The following is a 14749-nucleotide window of genomic DNA, read 5'->3' as shown; positions in this document are numbered from 1 at the left end:
GGGATGGATGAAAAAATAAAATTTGAAAACCCAACGCATATAAAACTTTAAAATTTTGCATAAAATAATATCCATTTTGGTAAAAAATAAAAGGAGTGTTATTGAAATTAGAAGGGGTAGAATAGTAAATACTACTGTAAAATATAACCCTTCTCTCCAAAAAATTAAATAAAATTATACATTTGTCCATCTCCTACTTAGTTTCTTCCAAAGAATTGAGCAAATAATTCTTTTTTCTTTCACCGTTAAAAAAGAGTCAAAACATTTCTCTTTATTATTTTCTTTCTCATTTGAAAAAAAAATCAAAAGGAAAAAAGTTCCCCTTTACGACTTTTTATGGAGAATTTACCAAAGTCACCATTTCTTGAATCTACATTGATATCATCGTCATCGGTATGCAACATTTCCTCTTCTCCTGCGGATATGCAACAAAATTCTCATGACTTAAATGGTCTCACTCCAAATCAGTTGTTGTTACTTCATGTCAATAATCTTCGTGGAGAAGTCATGTGTCAACTCATCAAGGTATATAACATGTTTTAAATGTTTTCTTATATACATTTTTATTATTCATTTATATACATTTGATGTTTGTGTTAATTTTTCTATATATATGTGCTTCTTATGCATTTTTGAGATATAAAGGAAAAAATTTATGGATCTGTGATTTTTTTAACGTGCTATTTTAGAAAGACCATTAAATTTCATATTGAATGAATTTTTGCTAGTTGTTCGTAGAAATCACTTACATGATTGTTTTTTCTCGTGTTATATATTATATGTACCAAAATGGTCATATACAAGCCCTAATTAAGTGGTTCGCAAGTTAGCCTAAGGGTAAGCATTTCAATTTTTCTAAAAAGAGAAATTTATTTAATTTTATCAATAATCAAAATTAGGAATGTTATTTCTATAACTAGACAGGTTATTAATGCAATTCTTGAGTAACAGGATTACAATCATCTAAATTTAAAAATAAATAATTGTTATTGTTATAGGATGATGATTAAAAATACTTTTGGGAATTTTAAGATATACAAGTAAAATTATAAAGTTAATTATCAATATGAGGGAAATTGCCATTTGATTACTAAAAATGACTTTATTTATCAATCGTGTATAAAGTAAGTAAGAAATACTTCATTTTTCGTAATTTTAGACTTCAGTAACTTTGCTACAAAACTCATTGACAACCCAATCAAAGTGATTTCTCTCGAAATTGTTATTTATTCGGATTGAAATGTTTCCGCAAACTACTGATGATATCCTTTGGAGTTAATTGTATCAAAATTTTAATTAGAAATTGGTTTTCATTGAAATTTCATATTGAAACTCGAAGAGGAAGACATAAATAAATTGTTTACATTGAAATATACATTACATAAAAAACAAATTCAATAACAAATAAAATACATATAACAACATAATTGTATATAAGTTACGTTATATGTTTTAATCGAATTTGTGAACAACAAATATGCAAGTTGTACATAAGTTGACGAAATTCTATACAATAAAAGATATGTAAATCACATGTTTTGACCAAATTTGTATGAATTTTGTTAAAAAGACACTCATCAATACTCTTTGAAAATATTCTAATCTAACAACATACAAGCAGTGAGTTGTGTTAGACTGATTTAAGGACTAATCGAGATTGGGGTACATCAGGAGCCCAAGGGACAACGGGTGACACCTTTACTAATGCCTACTAGAAACATAAAGGAGAATAATGTTGAAATGGAAAAACAAGTGAGAGCAGTAACCGATCGTTTGTACCAATTGCACCCCTTGAAACTAAGGGATGATGAGACTTTCCTTTACCGGTCGTAGACCCTCTTCGTAGACTTCAAAGAATTTACAGTCTCAGAACTTCTTTCACGAATCCAAACTACGATTCATAGAGACTTATACGGTTTGTGGATTCCCTTCGTCAAACTCAGGCTTCGTAGTGCATCTTCAGTATCTTGATTACGACCCATAGACCTCACTAGCGAAGTATATTTGAGGGGAAGTGCACAAACAACCAATTTAAGGACCCTTGGTAAAACACAAATTGCTTGTCTAGCCAAGCTACCTTGGTAAAACACAAATTGCTGGACTAATATTGGCAAAAGTGTGTATCAAATTGATTAGCTAACACAAGTTGTTTCTCTTTAAATATATTTATTCCCAAAGTTGTCTGATAAAAAGCAAAATTAAAAATAAGCAGATTTTAAAAGTTTGGCCAAACAAATTATTACTCCTTTTATTGTACCTTCTTAAAGTGCTTGTAATTGTTAGATTCTGAGTTGGTGACTTTTGTTATATATTTCAGAAGTGAGATACATGTGAAGATCTAGCTCCATTGCTGTGGAACACCTTCAATGGAGTTTACATGCTTTTGCTAGTATACCTCTTTAATTTTCATGGATTTAAATTGGATTTTATAGAGTTTATGTTAGAATTTTGTGACTCTAGTCTAAACGTTTGAAATGTTATAGAGAGAAAATGTTAAATTGTGTGATCATCTGATCAAAAAGGTTAGATGATTAGAGAGAATATACATTCATACTTAATTATATCTACAATTTTTTCTTGGAAAGAACGGGATTTTTTTTTCTCTCAAAAGTCCACGATCGTGGCTTGTGGGGGTTTAGGCATTGACTCTAACCTGTAAATTAAAGAAGAAAATAAGTATATGGAGGAGGACGTAGACCATAGCCTCCAGAACAAGAAAAAAAATGAGGTAAACCATCTCTTTACTTACATTTGACAAAAATAAGCATGACATTCTTCCTATAGGACAATTACCACATATACAAGTGGATGTTATGCACAAAAACAATATCAATATATAACTATTCAAGGCCAACGATAGAAGTAGGTAGCAAACTAAGTTTTTCTATTATGAGATTCTCCCAAACTTGTCAAGTGATCAGCTACTAGGGTTACAATTGGATGATTTAGGTTTAATTTGGCGGGTCATGATGGTTTAAGACAACAATCGAGTCAAGAACCAATCCTACCCAAATTGATGGGTCAAAATGGGTTAGGTCATGGGCTATATAATGAATCAAGACCCAAACCAACCCAATTTACTAAACTTAATTCTCCATTTAGGGAAAATTGTATATTATAGCAAACTATAAATTCAAATTAAATGCTATAAACATAGTTTGATTTAATTGTACCCCATAACAAACTGTTGTTATTTCGCCTCTCTCCTGGTGAATCTCGCTCGCCACTCTCGTTCTCGTTGACAGTCTTCCTCGCCTCTCTCGCTTTTATACAAACACAAATGTATAAAATACGTTTGTGTTTGAATAAGAAAAGAGAAATTATATATATACATATATTTTCGTTCCCCTCTCCCCCCTCTCCCAAATCTCGCTCGCCACTCTCACTCGCCTCTCTCACTTTATACAAACACAAATGTATAATTGCGTTTTTGTTGGTTTAGAAACCGACTGTTCATTTCATTTATTTTCCGATGGATTGCTTTGCTTCCCATCCTGATTTGCTGCCTTCATTTGTGTGCCATATGTCACGGACTTAGAGTCTTACTAAAGCTCTGTGCGACACTTGACAACTTACTCACGAATCTTTCACGATCTTGTAAGCTCAAGTAAGTCCTTTATGCTAAGATCGCTAAGAGAATGAAAGGAAGACTTAGAAGATTTAGAAGAAGACTTTATATTGCTTGAAAAATTGCTTACATTTTGTTGAATTACTTGTTTCATGCTTGGATGCCTTGCAAATGAATGGCACCCCTATTCATAGTTTATACTAAGTTCCTCTTTGAAAAAATCTACACATTCTAAGAATTTCTAAACCTTTCCAAAATATTTAAGTTATTCTAGAGCTAAAGGATTCTCTAGCTAGGTTCTCTGCAAACCTCTCCACAATTCTATACCCTTCCACCTCCATCTAAACGCAAAATTTAATTATCAATATGGTCTTGATTTTGAGAAGTATGTTTTTGTTGTCAATGTTTTGAGACAGCTCTTGATGTTGTTGATAGAGAATAGTTTTTTTTTTGTCATATTTCTGTATTTTCCTATCGAAATTGGAGGATTCTTTAGGTTGGTTTTGAGGGAGTTTGTTTTGGGATTGTTTGCACGCTTGTGTGAGTCATAACCCCCTTCAAATTGTTGTCCGTATTGGGTTCTCCGGTAGAAATTAAAAGAGGATGGGTGTGAATAGTAGGTGCTATGGTGTTTGTTTGTTCAGGTGTTGTGGTTGAGAATGGGTTGCTTTCAAGTTTCCGTTGGGGGTAGGGCTTCCTCTGTTTGCAGAGTTACCGTTGGTGTGTAGAGTTTTAGAGAGAAGAGCAAAGTTTTTCTAGAGAGAGAGGTTCTGGATGAAAGAATGCATACTGATGTGAAAGAAGTTGTAAATGCGTAATAATGTTTGTCTTATGATTTTCAGGAAGTCATATCAGTGTATTGGATGTTGTCACCCCCAATGCTATCTATGGAGGAGTCAACTCAAGCGTGTAATGCTCTTGCTTTGTTTCAGGTTAGTAATATCCCATTAAACAAGTGTACTTTCCTTTGTTGGTTTACAATGCGAATGCTACATCAAGAAAGGGCAGTTGTATAGATCCTTTTAACTAAATATATAAGCCATGGTTCCTTAATTCGATAGGATACAAATATCTCAATGTATTTGAAACAGAACAAGCATATGGAATTTGAGGATTCATATAGCAGAAATGATTGCTGTTGTATTAGAAAAAGAACATACCTGATCCCTGCCTTTACGAGCAGCAATATGCAAGGCGTTTTTTCCCTTATTGTCAACCATATTTATCAATGAAGGATCAGTTCTAGTTAGCTTCTCCACAACTTAAAAGATTTTGTCCTTTGACAGCCATATGAAGTGCAGTTTGCCCATTTTAATGTCCCATTTCTTGCGGCAGAAGGCGATGCTGTTTTTCCGTTACTATTAGCAATGGTGGTCAAACTACTCTCTGCCTCCAGAAGATAATTCAACACTCTATATGCTCTTGGTTTGCAGCTGTATGCAAAGCTAGTATTTGAAGTATCTAGATGTGCTTCCATTAATACTTTTACATATCTGCAACAATATGATTACAATAATATTCAGGTTCATACTAAAATCACCTATATTATACATCAGTAAATAGAAAAGTAAACAGGAACAGTTCATACTAACGTGATCTTCGTGGACAACAAAAACAATAACAACTATGCCTCAATCCCAAAATAGTTTGGGCTAACTTTACACCACAGTCAGACTTTATATAACAGTTTTTAGCTATAACTGATATTTCATGTTATGTTATATTATATATTCTCTATAACAGTCATTCTCTATTAGAACATTTCACTATATAAGTAACTGAAAGTAAGTATTGAGTGCTTAATTATTATTATTTACTTATGTGGTGCAATGATCTGCATCTTCACTTCATTTAAGTGTATGAACAACATATAATGCTCAAAAACTAACATACTGGGGGAAGATGATTTTTCAATTGTAACTAGTTTTTCAACAAGCTTCTGTTGAGATGAGGCCATCATGAAATGAAGTTTTGATCATGTATTACTGCTTATTTCTTGACACCAATTTTCTGCCACTTTGTTATATGTATCCACCTTATTCCTAATTTATGGATATATGCTACAGGTTATGGCCAAAATTCCAGATACAAGAAAGGAGCTTATAAAAGGTAAGTCAGGTTATTAAATGATAAAATTGAAATGAAAATTAGGTCAAGGCCAAATGACAAGTAAGCGTGAATAAAGTCTTTGTACGAATATGTAAAGATTCAGGTGACTTGGTTCCAAAGTGAGTGGAAGAGCAATTTTTTCCCCACTGCAGTCCTCTTTTCATGTCTTCAGTCTTTCAAATAGATAAATTCAACTCCATTATCATTTTTGCGGTGAGAATGCAGATCATGCGCTTGCAAATTCTTTTTGATGGAAATCTGTCCTTTTAATGCTCTAGTTTACATCAAACTCTAACTTTGTTTCCTCAAAACATGTTTTTACTGTTGTGTGAGAAACAGTTAACTCTTCTAGTAATTTCATTTTTCAGCTAAAATACCATGTTATTTCTACCCATTTCTCAAGCCTAGTGGAGACGACAAGCCTTTGGAGTATTTGAGGCTCACCAGCTTGGGTGTTCTCGGTGCTCTAGCAAAGGTATCCGTCCATTGAACAAATCTAAACACACTCTCTTCACTGTTGTCACTACATTCATTTTATGGATTTGCTTTTCTAGTTTTCGTCAAGATTGAATGTGTTCAGTGATTATACTTTGTTGTTTAATTTACATATGCCACAGAATTTCATGAAATGGGTTTTAGGAGGGTAGAGTAAATACATACCATACCTCTACCTCAAAGGTGACGTAGAAAAGTTGTTTCTGCTAGACCCTCGGCTCAAGACAAAAACAGTCTAATAATGACAAAAAGTAGCAGAACAGTACTAAAACAAAATTATCCTATAATCAAACCACATGAAACCATAGATAGCAAAAGAAACCGAAGAACATGAAATTACGAGAGTAGTATTATGACTACCAGTAAGGGCAGCGTGACAATGCACTCCTACCTACTAGTATGGATGCACTCCTACCTACTAGTATGGACACACTCTTACCTACTAACCTTCTACTCTATTTTGTATCTTTCAAACCTTCCTAAGGTCATGTCCTCGATAACTTGCAACTATGTCGTGTCCCGTCTAATCACCTCTCCCAATACACTTTTGGTCTACCTCTACCTCTACTAAATCCGTCCACACTACAATAAAAATAACTTTTAGCGGCATTAAATATTGACATTAATAAAGATTGCTAAAGTCTTTACCGGCATTAGTTAAATGTCATTAGAACCAATATCGCTAAGTGCTTTAGGGACATATGCCGCTAAAAATACCTATCTAGTGTCAATTAAGAATTAATTGCTGCTAATGATAATTTTTTATGTAATAGTCACTTCCCCGCACCTCCCTTACTAGGGCATCCGTGCATCTCTTCATCACATGTTCAGAGCGCGTCTTGTCTTCCACCGAAGTCATTCCTACCTCATCTCGGATATCCTATTTTTGATCAAAATACCAACTGTTACTACATAAAAAATGATCATTAGCGGTAATTAAGGCTAAATATTTATTTTTAGCAGTAATTAACACTCTTTGTATGTGTCCCTAGAGCGTTTAGCGACATTGGTTCTAATGACACTTAACTAATGCTGGTAAAGACTTTAGCACTCTTTATTAATGTCAATATTTATTGCAACTAAAAGTTGTTTTTGTTGTAGTGTGTGTCTTTTGTTTTCTTTTTGGTGGAGTAATCAAAATTGTCTCTAATTGTTTGATAAAGTGGATTGAACTAAACAAATAAACTCTTTTTCCATCATCTTTTACTTCCCCTCCCCCCTACTCTTCCTCGTTAAAGTTGGAAAACAGAACACTTTAAAAAATTTGAGTAATAACTCCTAGAACAGACTGGTACAATTCATTTTTTGGTTATTCAGGTTTGATTTTATCGTAGCTCTATAATTCGAATTAAGTTTATCGTAAGAAAAACTGCATTCATGATATTAATCCCCAGAAAAAGATGTTAGGTATATCTAGGCTGTATTATAAAACTTGAATAGGTTCGACCTATAGTATCCTAAACAGACATAATGTGCATATAAATATGGCTGATGGCCATCTGCATTTCTTGAATTGTTTATCTCACCAAAACATATGGCATTTTGTATTGGTAAGTTTACCACTGATCATACATTTGTATCATTATTCTAATTTATGGAAGTGCCTACTTCATGATTCTGATATTTTGTTTGCTGGTGCAGTTTGATGATCCTAATGGACCAAAGGTCCTTCATTTTTCCTGAAATGGGAATGGTTCCTTCGTGCCTGGAGTGCATGGATCAATCGATGAACTGTCACGTTAGGTTAGCCTGCTTAGAAGTTATGGGTTTCTTTTATCGACGTTCTTCAGAGTAGTTTTAAGGTAACCACAGAATGATGTATTTTAGTTTTATTGTTATTCATTTGAACTGTATTAATTGAATAAACACGTGTTTCAAATGAAAATTTGGAATACAGGAATAAAGTCCAATAGTTTGTGGGACTAAGCCAAATTTTAATAAGAGACATTTAAAATATAAAGAAGTAAACATGGGAAATAAGTCAACGACATTCAAATACAGTGTAATTATCTGGTGAATGGTGTTTGATGACCTTCCTTCTTCTCCCCTGACTCTGCCCTGTATGCATCTAAGCCACATGGTATACCTAGTGCTAAAACATCCCTTCTAGCACTCGTGATATGTTTGTCACTCTTGATTTTCAATTCTGTTTTATAAATAGTGTTGCTGAATGGCTTTTCTGGTTTATGGTGATATGTTGTTTCTTGGATCATTTGAAATGAATGTTGTACATCTACGCAGGTTGCAACTCTCATAGTTATGAAAATTCTGATGCAAGAGAAGGGAATGTCCTATTGTTGTGCTACGCCTGAACGCTTCTACTCGATAGTACAGGTCTTGTACCTACTGGTACAGAAACTTACTGCAAAACCTTGTTTCCTGCATCTAATGTATGTGATACAATGTTTTCTTAGTCTTTCAGAAGTATCCAAGTTCATCGGGTAAACATTCTTGTCCTTACTGCTCAAGTTTTATGTATAATTGTGATTTTCTTTTTAAGTATCTGTCAAGTTACTGAAGATGTTTGAATCAACATACCAATAATGGAGAAAAACAAAGAAGATTATGGGGAAGAAGAAGATATTTTCATTATTCTGTAACTGAATACATGTGCCTCTATTTATACAGTACAGGTAGAAAATGACAGCTCACTTTAACTAATTGTCTGACAATATTTTTAACTAATCCGTATTAATGACTAAAAACAAAATAATTAGCTTAGCCTCTACTAACTACTTTTAACTAACTAATCAGTGTTTTGAGACTAAGGTACATTTGTGCATTTTCCAATTTCCTTTACACTCCCCCTCAAGCTTGGACCTATGAAGATGTTCTTCATTCCGAGCTTGGACATCATGTAAGTATGAGATGCTTTACCAAGGCCTTTAGTGAACAGGTCAGCTGGCTGTTCTGATGAAGGCAAATAGGTTGTGATAATCAGACCATCTTGAATCTTTTCTCTAGTGAAGTGACATTCTATATCTATGTGTTTGGTCCTCTCATGAAACACAGGATTGACAGCTATTTGGAGGGCTGATTTGCTATCAAAAAACAAGGAAACATGTGTCTTGACTAGCACACCAAGTTCTTTGATAATCCTATCATCCATATCACTTCTGCAACTGAGGATGCCATAGCTCTATACTCTGCCTCTGCTGAACTCCTTGAGACTAGGCTTGTTTCTTGGATTTCCATGAAATAGGAGAACTCCCATAGTTACTAGATAACCAGTTATAGATCTTCTACTGTTTATGCAAGCTCCCCAGTCAGCATCACAATATACTTTCAACAGATTATCACCAGTAGCAGACATCAATATTCCTAACCTAGGTTCATGCTTTACATACCTCACAAGTTTCATGGCGGACTCCATATGAGACTTCTTTGGGGAATGCATAAATTGACTCAAGTTCTGTACAACAAATGCTATGTCTGGTCTGGTTGTTGTGAGATATAGTAACCTACCAATAAGTTTGTGATAGCTAGTGGGATCTACTAGTGTTAAATATTCAGAAACAATGGTACATGTTGGTCAAACTCGACTGTGGTGAGCTTTTGATTTTGCTCCATGGGAGTTGTAACAGACTTAGCTCCTGCAAGTCCCATGTCTGCCACCAACTCCAAGGCATACTTTCTCTGGTGCATTAAAATCCCCTCCTCACTTCTGGCAAACTCAATGCCAAGGAAGTATCTAAGTTCTCCTAGATCCTTGATCTTATAAGCTGCATGCAATACATCTTTAGTATGTGAAATTATGGAATGATCATTACCAGTAAATTAGCAAGTCATCCACATAAACCAAGACTATAGCAATCTTGTCACTTTCCCTCTTAGTAAACAATAATCACTTGAACTTTGATGAAAACCAGATGAGGTCAAGGCAGTAGTAAGCTTAATGTTCCATTATCATGAAGCCTGCTTTAGGCCATACAAGGACTTCAAAAGCTTGCATACTTTTCCAACACTTTTCTCTTTCACAAAAAGACCTTCAGCAATGGTCATGTATACTTCTTCATACAAGTCTCGCTGTAAGAGTGCATTGTATACATCCATTTGGTATAACTTCCACCCCTTGACTGCTGCCAAGGAAATAACAGCTCTAACTGTGTTCATTTTAACAACAGGGGAGAAAGTCTCCTGATAATCCAATCCTTCCTTTTGACTATACCCCTTAGCTACCAGCCGAGCCTTTAGTCTCTCTATTTCACCATTTGCCTTATATTTTATCTTATATACCCATCTGCATCCTATAGCCTTCTTGCCTTGTGGAAGATACACAATCTCCTATGTGTTGTTATCTTCCAGTGCTTGCACTTCACACTTCATAGCATGTTTCCATCTAGAATCAGATGCAGCCTTTGAATAACTAGCAGGTTCAGTTTCAGTGGGAAAATTTGCTACAAAGCTTTGATATTTTGAGGAAAGTCCAGTATAGTCAACATGATTAGCAATAGAGTGTAAACATTTCTTCGAACCAGTTTGAAGCACAAAGTCTTTGTGCCATTATGGAGGTCTTGAACCTCTCGCAGACTTTCTGATATCTGCAGTAGCAGTGATTTCATTCACATTAACAGCGGCTGGTATATGGTCTGGTACATCATCTTCCTGAGAACCTTCCATACTAGGTGAATCAAGAGGTGGGGCAATCACAGGTTCATCACATAAAGAGTTGGGAATGGAATGAACCAGATCATCATAGGAAAAATGAGTAGTGGGAGAAACATTTTCTTTATCATTCTGCAAGTCATTCTTAAATGAGAATACTGTTTACATGTAAATCACATCTCTACTAACAAAGAATGACTTGTTTTCGAGGTCGTATAACCTGTATCCCTTTTGATGAGAACTATATCCAACTAACAGAGCTCGTACAACTCGAGGACTGAACTTGTCCTTTTGGATGAGAGTGGTCGCAAAACACAAACATCCAATGACTCTTAGATGCAATAAGGATGGAAGTTTGTTGTATAGCAACTGAAAAGGTGATCTCACATTCAACACAGTAGAAGGGATCCTATTTAGAATATACACTGCAGCCTCAATGCACAACCCTCAAAATCTACTTGGCAACCCACTTTGAAACTTGATCACCCTGGCAGTCTCAAGTATGTATCTATGTCTCCTTTCTACCACACCATTTTGTTGTGGTGTGTATGGACAAGAGCTCTCATGTACTATGCCATAATGTTGAAACAATTCTGTGCAAGCATGACTCTAAAACTCCCCATCATTATCTGACTTTAGCTGCTGAACCTTCTTACCAAACTGTGTCTTTACCTCATTAAATTTTTTTTTAACTTCAACGCATCAGATTCAAGTCTCATTAAAAATATCCATGTCCACCTTGTGTGATCATCAACAATGGTTAGAAAATATCTCATTCCATCAAAAGTTACCCATTTGTAGGGTCCCCATACATCAACATGTAACAATTGAAAACTAGAAGTAGATCTACTTATGCTATGTGGAAAAAGTAATCTGGTTTGCCTGGCAAGTGGACAAACCTCACAATTATTCAAAGTGAAAAAAACATTCTTATATAGATTCTGAAACATAGGTATTTTCCTAAGAACTTCTATTGGCACATGACACATTCTCTGATGCCAAGTAGCAGCATCTACCTCCTGTGTAACTGCAAAACATTTTCCAGTTCCATTCTTCTTGTTTCCTGCTTGTGAATATAGGGTATAAAGACCTTCCTCTTCTTTATCAATCTCCCTCACATTCCCAGATATGAGATCCTGAATAACACAACAATTTGGATAAAAAATGGCACAACAATTCAAATCCTTTGTCATTTATGAAATTGACTTAATATTAAACTTGAAGTCTGGCATACACAAAACATTTGTTAAAACATCATTTCCACCTAGATGATAGTTTCCTGTGTGTGAAACTCTAGCTGATTCTCCTGTGGGCAGCTGTACATGACCTGCATTTTCTATTAATCCTCTATCCAATAAATGTGTGTGATCTCCTATCATATGATTGGAGGCCCCTTTATCGACAATCCATTTTATGAGACCTGGGAATGAGTAGAGAAAGTACCTGCCTGCCATATGAGCACTACCACTGACACTGCCATGTCCACCAACATGTACTTCTCTACCCTAATAAGTGCTTGGTACATCTAAATGCATGTCCTGCTGCTGGCGTGTGTGGATAATCATGTCTAGGGTGCATGGGTTGATGGTGACAACATTGAGAGAAGTTGTCTTGTTGCTGAGAAACCATCTGATGATGATGGTGTTGGTCCTTAGGACCTGCACAATTAAGCATCAAATATAGCAAAACTACATGAAACAGGCCAGTCACAACATTAGCTCTCCTTTTCCCTTTGAAGTCACTTGGATACCCAATAAGTCTGTAACAATCTCCTTTCACATGTCCAGTGAGTTGATAATAATCACATTTCTTTAATTTGTTGCAGTCAGCCTTCACATGACCCTTTATGTGACAAAAATCACAGAAGAGATTACCATTGAAATTCCTCTTTGGCCTATAATGATCATCACCACCAGGTTTAGTAGTGTACATAGCAGCAGGATTAGAGGTTAGCGCCCTATTAATCCCTGCGACAATCCTTTCGCTCTTATCTTGATTGACCATTGCATAAACTTGGTTAACAGAAGGAACCTGTGGCATCATTAAGATTTGGCTTCTAGCTTGGCTATAACTATCACTCAATCCCATTAAAAACTGCAAAACCCTTTGATATTGAAGATGTTCAATGAATTCTCTAGATTTAGGGCAGTCACAAGAAGGAGGCATAATCGAATCATACTCATCCCACAAATCCTCGAGTCTAGAGTAGTATACAGAAATTGAAGAAGTACCTTGAATTGAAGTAAAAATTTCTGTGTAATTGGAAGGTTCTGGAACTATTGATCTTGTCAAATCTCTCTCGTAAGTCCTCCCAAATCAAGTTGCTATTTGAGCAAAATAGCACACCTGAGAAGATCCTTGCTGACATTGCACATTAGCCAGGAGACTACAATTGCATTGCATCGATCACAAAGCTTGGCCAAATCTCCTGTGAAATGATTCCTCTTGACAGAACTGTCAATGAATCATAGTTTATTTCTCCCTAGCAGCGCAAGTTTAACAGCTCGACTCCACAACGTGTAATTTGCTGATCCAGTTAACATGATTCCGATCGAAAGAGAACCAGGAGCGTCAGATGGATACAGATAGAGAGGGTGATGATAATCAATCGTAGTTGTAGCATTCGCAGAAGCATTTTCCCCCATGGATCCTAAATCTGACAGAAACCTAGCTAATTATTGGCAGGAAATTGAGTAAACTGAGCGAGAACAAGCACACAATCCCTCGAATTCTTAATAGCATGTGAGCAATCCCCTCGATTTGCACCTGTCTTTGCTCTGATACCATGTCAAGTTACTGAAGATGTATGAATCAACATACAATACAGGTAGAAAATGACAGCTCACTTTAACTAATTGTCTGACAATATTTCTAACTAATCCGTATAAATGACTAAAAACAAATTAATTAGCTTAGCCTCATAAACAGTACTAACTACTTTTAACTAACTAATCAGTCTTTTGAGACTAAGGTACATTTGTGCATTATCCAATTTCTTTTACAGTATCATCTATATCTCTCTTGGATTTATTGTTTGATCAACCTTCACAATGCAGGCCATCTGAGGCATTCATAAGCAAAGTTCCTCCTCAGCTATTTGACAACACCTTTAAGGACATTCTTCGAGTGAGTTCATCAGCCCTTCTTAGAAGACCTTAAATTTGTATCTTCGATATAGATCTTTTCAACTACTGTCACAACTTCATGTCTACAATTGTAAAACTTCTCTATATGTCTTGTAGGATGACCACCAAACGGCATGGATGTTGCAGGTGCTACATTTCAAAGTTTATGAACGTCTATTTTCCGCTGAATGAAGACAGTATCAGCTATCAAGAATGCAATGCAGGACACAACAATTCAGGGAAAGAAGTGAACTTGTTCTGCAGAAAAAAACAACAAAGCATGACCTGAGTATCTTTTAATTAAGTTAACTTTTCGACTGTTGAAAATGACACTTTTGCTCTGTTGTGTGCTGAATTGTGCCTTTATATTCAGCTGGAATTAAGTTATATGTACTTGTTGTTTTCTTTAGTATACCATTGTTTCCAATCTGTGTTATAAAACCAGAAATTACTGATTCTAATAAATTGTTCAAAAACACGAAGTAACTGAAATTTGTAGAAACAGTAAGAGAGATGAACAGAAATTTAATTCACAAAAACTAAAATTTGTAAAAAAAAACGTACCAGAATCTGAAAAACCTTTTAAATTGGAAAAATGATCAAGTCCACTGAACTCACAGTGTCCCCTTAAGGAAATTATTCCCCTCTAGTATCCGAGGTTTGATTTGGAATATAACCACCCAGGACAAAATGATCTTAATTAGTAGAGTGTAGATATCAAAAACTCTACTGTCAGTGAACCAATCCACAGCAGGAAAGTACACGAAGAAAAATGTGTGCAGAAGAAGAAGAAGAAGAAGAAGAAGAAGATAAGAAAATTCGTAAGGAAATATTCTGAAGAATAAGT

The 14749-nt window shown here is 35.3% G+C and overlaps 1 pseudogene; it reads left to right on the top strand.

The window, feature by feature from the left end:
• The first annotated feature begins 336 nt into the window (after window positions 1-336).
• Window positions 337-14241, top strand: LOC107025223 (annotated as a pseudogene).
• Window positions 14242-14749: the final 508 nt, after the last annotated feature.

This window comes from Solanum pennellii, chromosome 7 (genome assembly GCF_001406875.1).
Source record: "Solanum pennellii chromosome 7, SPENNV200".
Classification (NCBI taxonomy): Eukaryota; Viridiplantae; Streptophyta; class Magnoliopsida; order Solanales; family Solanaceae; genus Solanum; species Solanum pennellii.
Note: the sequence above shows the minus strand (reverse complement) of the source record. Positions and strands in the feature narration are given on the sequence as shown.